This window comes from Lathyrus oleraceus, chromosome 3 (genome assembly GCF_024323335.1).
Source record: "Lathyrus oleraceus cultivar Zhongwan6 chromosome 3, CAAS_Psat_ZW6_1.0, whole genome shotgun sequence".
Classification (NCBI taxonomy): domain Eukaryota; kingdom Viridiplantae; phylum Streptophyta; class Magnoliopsida; order Fabales; family Fabaceae; genus Lathyrus; species Lathyrus oleraceus.
In genome coordinates, this window is record NC_066581.1 from 455,650,444 (window position 1) to 455,661,860 (window position 11,417).

General features: G+C 38.2%; 1 long non-coding RNA gene across 1 annotated transcript; it reads right to left on the reverse strand.

Moving 5' to 3' along the window:
- Positions 1-8,159: 8,159 nt before the first annotated feature.
- Positions 8,160-8,901, reverse strand: LOC127129382 (uncharacterized). Its single transcript, XR_007806324.1, has 3 exons — positions 8,783-8,901; positions 8,301-8,372; positions 8,160-8,176 (listed from the first exon to the last, which is right to left on the reverse strand). It is a non-coding gene; the product is annotated as an uncharacterized LOC127129382 (long non-coding RNA).
- Between the last annotated feature and the right edge of the window lie 2,516 nt (positions 8,902-11,417).

Here is an 11,417-nt window from a genome sequence, read left to right on the forward strand (position 1 = left end):
ACTCAAGTGAGCTATCATCAACCTACAAAACAACCAAATGTTAGCAATCAATAGCAAATATCAACATTCAAATGATGAAACAACATTAACCATGGAGATTAGGTGCTTGGTCCTGAAATTGAAAGCTCACATGTAAGTACAAACCACTAGGTCAAAGCCTAGGGTCAAGGTGAAGAAAAAATTCAAAACAGGAGCTAATATTCAACACAATGTAACTTCAAACACATATTAACATGTCCTAAAAAGGACCAAAGCAAAACCATCAATCAAGGCCATGTAATAAGCAAGAGAAGTCAAAGACAATTTCAAAGCTCACATTTGATCATTGAGAATGAAAATTCCAAATCAAAACAGAAATGATTCAAACAATTCTGGAACAATTCATGAGCATTCAACACATCCAATACAATCATCATACAAAAAATCAGAATCAACAGAAGTCATTTGATATAGAAATAAAATTGCACAAGTTGATCAACCAAATGTGTGACACAAATTGTCACACCATGCAAACATGTGCATAAAAATGAAATGGTAAATGAGAAAAATACCAAACAAAGCCTAAAACATCCATCAACATGTTAGGAACAATCATGCAAAATTTCATGTCCATTGGATTAAAATCAAGCATTTCACAATAAGATGAATGGAGCAAGGTCACAAATGTACACATGTTCACATATTCTAACACAATTCAAAATCCAGCCATGCACAACTTCAGAATTTAACATCATCAAATAGAGGACATCTCAATGAACAAATAGCAAAAAACCAGGTATTTTTTGGAGCATTTTTCAATTTGTTATGAATTTTTAAAGTTGGAAAAAAAATGAAAATGAAAATGATCACATGTACAAAATATGGAGGGAAATGGCATATTGATGCATTAATTTGAAAAATGTGATTCGCCAGGAATCGAACCGTGTTCAGATTCAAAATGAAGCGCGCCACAATGAGACGCTGCCGTTTCACACGCAAACCCTAGCCAAACTAGAGTGGACGCTAGGCCGTCACAAAACGGACGCTACATCGTCTTCTCCACGAAGACGATGATGAACAGTGCATGAAGCTCAAACAAATTTTCCAGAAATGAGTAAAATCTATACCATTCGAAAGCTATTGCCAAAGAGATTACAGATCAAGCATTATCTAACATCAATTCCTCATGAATAGATCAAATCGAGTAAAAACATTTTGATGCACAAACTTTCAATCACACATATCTCAACCAATAATGCACTATTTTTCATGAAATTTTCACCAGAATCATCACAACATGAGACCTACACTATCATGGCAATAATTTTGAGAATTGAAAGCTTCGAAAAACCTACCTCTTGAAGAGCAGGTTCTGGATTCGCACGATTCAAGGCTTGCAAATGATCCAAATCAGCTCCAGAATACTTGTAATGATGTTTGATGAAGAGTTTGAAGCTTGGAAACGTGTAGATCTAGCTCAATTCTCACTTGCCATGGTTATGTTCTTGAACTTCAACTGCACAATTTCCACACGAATTCCACAATCCAAGGCTTGATCTGCACTTAATTCACACCAGAGAACCAGAATATGAAATAAAATTGCAAGGTTCTTTGAAGATTTTTGAATTTTGATTAAAAGAAAATTTTGGAGGGAGAGAGAATTTTTGAGATCTAGATCTTGAATCTCCTACAATTCTGTTATGGTTATGAATATATATGAAGTCTTAATCACATATTAATCAAAATTAGGCATGGTTTAGTTATGATTAATCAAGATAAGGTATTATGACCAAAATTTGCAAATTGGAGGTGCATGGCTAATGCATGCGTGAACAGTGCCATATGGGAGTTCAATTTCACTCAAAATCTTCCCATGCACATGTTAGCAATGGCATTTGGTTCATACAATGCACCAATTTCAAATTGGCCATTTTCCCTCCAAAATTGACTTGAAAAAGCAAATGATCAAATGATGAAAATTCATGCAATGTGATGAATGTTTTGGAAACTTCATGTCATGACAAGCAAATTAGAAAAAGAGGCACCAAATTTGGAGTTATGAATCAAAAGATATGGCCATTTGAAGTTCCATGTATACTTGGCAATGATTGGACCATATCTCCTCAACCATTCATCAGATGCTCATGATCTTGGACTTTTTGGAAATGGGAGAGAGAGATCTTCAACTTTCATGTTGGACAAAAATTCATTTGAAGCTTCTTTGATGTTGGAAAATTAAGTTGAAGTTGGACCAAAAACTTTCTATTTTTGGAAAGTTGAAATTATAGGTCACTTTCCATTTTGGGAAACTTTTGCACTGGCTTCAAATTCTTCAATGTTGATGTTTGACATGATGAATAAGCCTGATTTGGACATGAATAAGATGAAGAAACTTAATTCTCACATTCAAAACCCACAGTTGACTTTTCAGTTGACTGCATTGGTCCTTAGATGACCTGAAAATGTTCTGATGAACTTGGGGCCTTTGCCACTTGGGAATTTACTCCAAAATGAACCTATAGCTCATATAAGCTCAAAATGATGATCACATGATCCATATCTCAATGGAAACTTCATCTCTTGCACATAGGATTCACTTGAATTGCCTTGACCTGTTGACTGCTTAAGCTGCAAGTAACAAAGGTTAATGACATATTTTTGTACATTTTGGTTAATGATTGAAAGAAAAGCAATGGTATACAAATGCAAGCAATGCTTGGTGATCAAGAACCACTCTCAAGAAAGATCCTACCCACAGGGAAGGAAGCAAGGTGTCCAATGATCCTTGAGGCAATGCAATGTTATGATATGATGCCATGAGGGATCTTAGGGACAAAATTGGGGTCTTACAGATGCCCCTATTTAAGGTCATTCTAGCCGGAGAAGTGAAGGTTAAAATCTTCATCTCGACGCGGTAGAATGGGCTTAAATAACAATAATGAGACAAATTTTGGTCCCTAAGAGACCTCATGATGCAAATGTATGAATGCAAAACAAACAAACTTTGTGGGAACATAGGTCCACAAAGGAGAAAGGACGATCCATCGGAGTAATACACTCACCAGGAACAGAGACTCTAACAGGACTCTCATGGGGACAAGAAAAGAATGCGTGAGCAGGAGACGACTCTGAATTAGGGAAAAACTGACATTGCGTGAGCAGGACACGACTCGACTGGAGACCTAACTGGGGAGTAAAAGACTCAAACTGGGGAAAAGAGGGATAAAGATCCGGACTCAGGCTGGGGAAAAGATTCACACGGAACCTCCCTGCCGGGGAAACATGCATATATTGGGGAAAACGCCAATACAACAAAAGGGGTAAATCACAACAGAAACTCCGCTGGGGAAATGTCTATCAAAGACTCTCCAGGGGAAGCAACAAGGGGTGAGGTGTTACCGGTTACTGGGTAACAAGCTCAAAGAGACATGTGATCTAAACACCGGTTACTGGGTGAAAGAACAACAAGCTCAGGAAGAATGAATATCTAAGACCGGTATAAGGGTGAGAGATATCAATCAACCAAAACATCTGAGGAAGACCTGAAAAAGGCATATCAACTCAGGAAAATCTGACTCCGCAGGGGACCAAGGTCATAATAGGGAGCAAAAAGGAAGGAACACCAGGGATACCGGTTATTGGGTATATAATAGGTGACCAACCAAAGGTGTGAATTGGTTTTTACTGCCAAAACACTCATCATCCGAAAGGAGGGCTTGAAAAAGCAAATCGACCTTACAGGATGGACATTCGAATCCACAACGGGAAAACGAATCTTACTCAAATGGGGAAGGACAAAAGGCTTCAACCAAAGAGCGCATGAGATATATTATCCATTACCGTCAGAACGTGGATAGTATACTCGCATGAGATATATTATCTATTACCGTCAGAATGTAGATAATATACTCGCATGGAAGGAACACCAGGGATACCGGTTACTAGGCATATAATAGGCGACCGACCGAAAACGTGAATTGGTTTTTACTGCCAAAACACTCATCATCCTGAAGAGAGCAAAACGTAAACTTATTAAAGGATGGATATTCGATTCTACAAAGAATACGAATCTTACTCCACTGGAGAAACAATCAAAAGATTTTGACAAAGGAGTGCATGAGATATATTATCTATTACCGTCAGAACGTAGATAATATACTCGCATGGAAGGAACACCAGGGATACCGGTTACCGGGCATATAATAGGCGACTGATCGAAAAGAGAAACAATCGTTACCAACAACAACAAGGTAAACGAAAGATAACTCACTGGGGATAAATTGCAAGCATACGACAATTATCCAGGAGACATATCACCGGTTACTGGGAGATACGCTCAAAAAGGGGTAAAAATGAACATTCGATTCCGCAAAAGGAACACGAATCTTACTCGACTGAGGAAACGCAACAGGCTTCGACTGAAGAGTGCATGAGATATATTATCCATTACCGTCAGAACGTGGGTAATATACTCGCATGGAAGATTATCCACAACCGGTTACTGGGTTAATAAAGGATAAATCATCCAAAAAGAAAGGCATCGGGATACCAAAACTAGGTATATAATGATGACCGATCAAAGGGAGCAACAATCATTACCAATCAAAAGGGTAAATGAAAGAGGACTCACCGGGGATGCATTGATAAAAATCAATGATCCGGGGAACAACTCACTGGCAAACGGTGAAAGGACCCACTGAGGATAAAATTGCTAGCATACGACAATTATCCACAAAAACCTGCTGGGAATACCATTGCTTACTCAGAGCAATCACCCAGAAGAGAGAGGGAATATCAACATCGAATACTGGATGAAGATAACCTCAAAGAGTAACCATCATCGGTTAGGATGAACAACTAGGTTAACTCTGCAAAAGGGAGAACAAAGGATTTACAACTACCGAATACTGGGTAGAAGACCAAAGACTCTGGCTGAGGAAACAAGAGTTTTACCACTACCGACTACTGGGTAGAAAGCCAAAGACTCAGCTGAGGATAAGGTTGCTAGCATACGACAATTATCCACAAGAAAGCACAGACTCCACTAGGGAGACAACAACAATATAGGATTTACAACTACCGAATACTGGGTAGAAAACCACAAAATCCACCATCAACCAGAATGAACCACAAAGGTTACCTTTGCTAGGGGGATAGAGATAGGACTTACAACTACCGGTTACCGGGTAGAGGGCCACAACTCTGATGAGGATACAAAAGTAGGGTTTACAACTACCGAATACTGGGTAGAAGACCAAAACCTCTTCGTGGGGAGCGAAAGGGATCACAACTCCACACGGGGAAAACAAAATAGGGTTTATAACTACCAGTTACTAGGTAGAAAACCACAAACTCTGCTGGAGAGCAAGAAAATAGGATTTACAACTACCGAATACTGGGTAGAAAACCACAAACACTTGCTGAGGAACAACAAGTTCACAAATACCAATCCCTGGGTAAACAACCATAGATTCCACAAAGAGGGAAAAAGGTATACAGGATTTACAACTACCGAATACTGGGTAGAAAACCGCAAAGGATAGGACTTATAACTACTAGTTACTGGGTAGAGGCCCAAACTCCGCTGGGGGATAAAATGAACTATTGCCGGTTACTGGGCAATTTATTCATTTATTCCACAGGGAAGCACAAGAGACAGTTGAAAAAAAGGCCAATTCAGGATCAAACCAAAAAGGAAAACTGAATCAAGACTCGTCCTAATGAGGATATAACTCAGTAGGGAAAACCCATCCCAACATATGTGTTGGGAGGAAATGGAAACAACCGTCATCCACGAGGATATATCTCAGTGGGGAAATGCAGAAGAAAAGACAGACACTTTCTGCTTATGGGGCTGACTCTATATCGAGAGATTAAACACCCGTCATCTGCTTGGGAAGATCTACTGGGGAGAACTATATCACCAATCAGCAGGAGACAACAAACAAAGATATATGGCAAAAAATGCAACATGAACATCTGAATGTTGAAAGTATGCATGAATATGCGTGATTTATGTTTGATGAATGCTGACAAAACAGACATTTCTAACACAAACAGGTCCAGGAATCAAACGCCCGGTACTACACTTCCAGAGGAAAAAACCAAGAAATCCAACTGGAAAGCCAATCTGCTGGAGATCTGAATGCTAAAAAGCAAAGATCTGCTGGAAAAAATCCAGAGATATCAAGAAATCACAAAATCTCTGAGCGATGGATCATCAATCAACCCAACTGGGGAACAGAAGTTCACAACAGGCAGAAACTGCCACGAAAGCAACTCTGTTGGGGAAGTGGAGAAATCACGAGGTTTCTGCAGGGGGATCATCAGTCTCAACTGGGAAAAGGAGCTCACTGCACCGGCAAAAACTGCCACGAAAACAACTCCAAACAACTCCACTAGGGGGAAACCCACTGAGGGAGAAAAGATCACACAAGTAGATTCTGCCACACAAGCCACTCTACTGGGGATCAAAACATTAGGAAATCACCCAATCTCTGCATGGGAGAAATCATCACAGATACAATCCACCACCATAACACTACTGGGGATTTATCTGAGACAGAGAAGGAGAGCTGGGGATCAACCACCAAATACCAAACCTTCGCAAAATACCACAACTGCTGAGGAGGAAAGAATCACTGCTCTGCTGAAGGGAGGAGAGGTGAAAACCTCAACAAAACACTATGATGGAGAGAGATAGCATATATGAAGTACATCATACCAACAACTCCGCCGGGGATCTATCCGAGGAAAATGACGAAGTACCGGGATGTCAACCCACCAACCACCGAATCTTCCAAAAGGAAAGCACCCATGCTGGGGAGAGAATATTGCTGGAGAAGAAAATTGAAGTCTTCAACAAGCACTCTGAATGAGGAGGAGTCATAATAAAGGCTCTGCTCAACAATCATATTCGTGTGAAAACCCAACAAATACCCTACTTAGGGGACACAATCTCAACAGAAGCTCTGCTTGGGGAGCAACCCCAACAACAATCTGGAGAAAGAGGATACATCCATGCCAGGAATATGAACAAATGTCTTACCCTGTTGGAAATCATGCCACCCTTGGGAGAGCACTGAGAAATTCTTAAGTATCCTTTCATCATTGTGAATGTTCACTTTGTTTAAAACAAATTTCTTGAAAAATTATTTGTTTAAAACAATGACATTTTATCAATTAAAACATGCAAAACATTTGTTGAAATGAAATAAATAAGAGTGCAAATAATTGGATAAAAGCTCAAATTTATTTGATGGAATGGTAGCCTGCAAATGGCAAGACTCCATAGATCTGTACAAATTTGAAATCGGTGATATATTTTGGAAGAGGCTACATTGAACATAATGACCATTTCTCTACCAATTTGAATCCGATGTATTTGAAGCTTCAGCTGACGACGACTGAGCGAGAATCTCTGACGAAAAGACAAATCACTACGCCAAATAAGGGAAAAGAGGGCGCTTTTTTTGGCCTATAACAGCGCTTTAAAGCGCCCTCTAATCTGGCGCTGGCATAGGTAAAGACAGCGCTTTTTTTTCTGGTGAAAGCGCTCTCTAAAGTGGCTCTTTAAGCCCTTTAAGGGCCACTTTAGAGGGCGCTTTTTAAAGAAAGCGCCCTCTAAAGTGAAAACTTTTAAGGGTTTAGAGGGCGCTTTTACTGGAAAGCGCCCTCTAAAGTGGAAACTTTTAAGGGTTTAGAGGGCGCTTTTACTGGAAAGCGCCCTCTAAAGTGGAAATTTAAAGGGTTTAGAGGGCACTTATTTTGGAAAGCGCCCTCTAAAGTGGGTGGTTATTTAATTTTTTTTTTAAAAAGCGCTATATTTATTTATTTATTTTAGACAACCTGTATATTGAAGCAGTACACCTAAAACTGTATAATTTGAAGCCCTTTTTCACACATTGCATTCAACAAGCCTTATATACAACAATCCATACATATACAACAATCCACTGATATATAATCGTTTAACTTCTAAAGATTCTAAATATACAACCAATTCATAACTTAAAAAGAAATAAAACTAAGTAGCAAAAGTATCTATGAGATGTATGTTTTTTTTGCTAGCCGCAGTCTTCTTAGGGTCCGCTTCCTGAATCGAAGTTCATTTCTAGCAGCCATTCCTCGCATGCCGGTTTGAATACAAACAGCTTTGGAATAGGTAGTTTTATAAGCACATGTCTTCAAAGATACACTACATTTTGTTTTCGGATCAATCAAAGATATATTACTAGATAGGAAGATAAAATAGGAGAAAGTATCTTTCAAAAGGAAACAGAGTTAAAGAAAAAGCAACATTTAATACCATCAAGACTAACCTGTTTATGTTAATGTACTGTGCCAAATTCTTTGAAAGTATAACAAGTGAACCAGATGCATGTCGGAAATACCTAAAAACAAAATAAATCAATAGAGATGAGATACACATTGTAAAAATAAAGCAATTCAATATGGAGATCCATACTAAAAAAGAAAAAAAAATCATGTGCAATATTTATACATAAAGAGACTTCAGTCAAAAGTATCCAACATGCATTTTCCATCAGGAGTTATAACTTATAATATCATAGAGATGAGTATGCTGAAGTTAAAAATTATTTGTTGCCTCTAATATATGTTAGTACTTGGCACTGATGTGATATATTGTGAAGACTGAAGATCATTAATTTACCCATTCAATAAGATTTGGTTTCAACAAATAATATATTAAGCCATAATCACATTGAAGATCATTCCTGAATAAACAAAAAAAAAAAATAATCACCAAATATTTTCTCATCTAAATGGTATTATTACTTACGATTTTTCATCCCCAAATTTCCACCAATCAGGTTCATACCAAGGCTTTCCCCTGGAAAAAAAAGGATAAAATACAGAGCATATAAGTTGAATACAAAATCACAATTGAAAAGGTCAAATTTGTAAAACAATTATGAAACAAAATGATATTGTAGTTATGAAGGAGAAAATAACATGCGATAAAGAAATATAATTGTACTAAGAAAAGATTAAGTACATATCAATTCAAAATAGAAACTTTCATTACTCATTAGAAATTAAGATACTGGTTGGGAATATCTAAACACCAGGGAATGCAAATTTTATTGGCAAAAATGAGACATGCCTAAAGACTTGCAAAGGGATGAAAATTAAGATAATCAGTTACATCTACAAATGTGGTAACTTCAAAGTATTTACTGAAAAATAAAAACCTACAGTAATAACTCGACAAAAATGGATAACAGATAATAATGAATAAAATTCAACACATGCTCAATTTTTAAAAATGAACAATTTTAGACATCTTAAAACAAAATCTTCTGGGACCATCTACACATAAAAACTGGCAACTATTTCCTCAGATCTATCATCATAAATAAATAATCAGAATTAATTCAGATAGAGGAAAGTACTCTTTTGTTATCACGTCTCCTGACTTCATGCATCCAATATATGCGCCATCCTGGCCACGACGATGTTCAAGAAGTTTAATTAAACCCTCTGTTAGGCCAGTGAGTGGGTAGGGTAGCTCAACTGGTAAGTGCTAGTTTTATAAAACATAGTTATTGCTCTAAGTATATATATTTGCATGCGCTAACGCCACTTTACATTATGTAAAATGACATAAACAAACCATTAACTATAATACAAATATTTGAACTATTGTCATTTAATACATACCAGGCCTCGTCCAGAAGAGCAATAACGCCGCCAGGTTTCTGAAGTTATAAACAAGAATGAGATGACAAACTGATAGAACTTTTCTAAAATGAAAAAATGCAAGGGTGAGTTGCACCTTCTCAATAAGATCGAGAACATCTTGATTATCAACGAACTCTATATAACTCCAATCAATTTCTTCATTTGTATATTCCTCTTGCTCCATTTTGAAGACATGCTGCATAATGAAATAATGAAGTGTTATTTGAGTCTATAGAAATTGTTTACCAGGAGATAGTAGAAAAATCAAACCTAGTTACTGTTAGAACAATAACTGTGGTTCAAAAGTAAATAGATACGAAAAATGTAAATAGAGAACACAAAAAATTCGATCACAGAGATTGGCCAAATGTGCATACGTCTATAAACTTCATATAAAATTAGGCAAGAGGGTGGTTAAGATTAAGAACCTGTTTGTCTTGAAACTCTCGAATCCGTATATATCTAGAACTCCAATTAAGTTCTTCGAAGTCAGAAGAGAAACCAAAAATGAACAATAGCGAACGTCAGAAGAGAACCCAAGTAATATGAAGATTAGAAAAATACCTATGGTGTCAAAATCGAACAGCTAACAACGAATTAATAGAAGGAGGAAACGTCGTAGATCTAACAGAGGTGGAAGGAGAACGTCTTAGAAGTAGCGAAAATCGTAGCAGTGAGAACCCTAACGTGAAAAAGAACGAAAATAACAGAGAGTGAAATAACAAAACGCGCAGTATATTATAATTTTAATGTTTACTAAAGGGGACCTTAGAGGGCGCTTGTGGAAAAAAAGCGCCCTCTAAAGGGGGCCTAAGAGGGCGCTTATGAAAGCGCTCTCTAAGGCTTTCCAAAAGCGCTTTATAAACTGGAAATGCACATGGACTTATAGAGCGCTTTTTTAAAAGCGCCCTCTAAGGGTAACCTTAGAGGGCGCTTTCTAAAAAGCGCCCTGTATTATTGTCCCTCTATCTCCTCCTTATTTTTTCGCTTCACCTTAGAGGGCGCTTTATTACAAAAGCGCCCTCTAAAGTGCGTTGTCTATTCCAGTTGTTCGCTCCTTATTTTTTCGCTTCACTTTAGAGTGCGCTTTTGTAATAAAGCGCCCTCTAAGGTGCGCTGTCTATTCCAGTTTTTGGCGTAGTGAATGTGAAACAGAAAGTCTTGTCAGGATGCAGTTACTTGCCAAATCCCTACTTTTTGCCTAGATTGCCCCAGGGTGAGGTACTCGATCTAGCGGGATGCAAATACTCTTTTTTTTGTCTCTAATTTTTTCCTGGATCACCCTTTCGGGCTTTCCACCGAGACGCTCATTTTTGCCTAAGCCGCCCTTTCGGGCTTTCCACTTAGCGAGCTATTCTGTTTTTCTTTTAGGAAAAGTATTTCTTGACTGCATCTGAATTCACAGGACGAGTGAAATCCTCCCCATCCATAGTTGTGAGTATCAGAGCACCGCCTGAAAAGGCTCTCTTGACAACATATGGACCCTCATAGTTTGGAGTCCACTTGCCCCTGAAATCGGGCGCGAAAGACAAGACTTTCTTGAGCACGAGGTCACCTTCTCGGAACACACGAGGCTTGACCTTCTTATCGAATGCTTTCTTCATTCTCTGCTGATATAACTGACCATGACACATGGCAGTCAATCGCTTCTCTTCAATCAAATTCAGCTGGTCATAACGACTCTGAATCCATTCAGCATCAGTCAACTAGGGATTTGAGGGTATGCTTTTTCT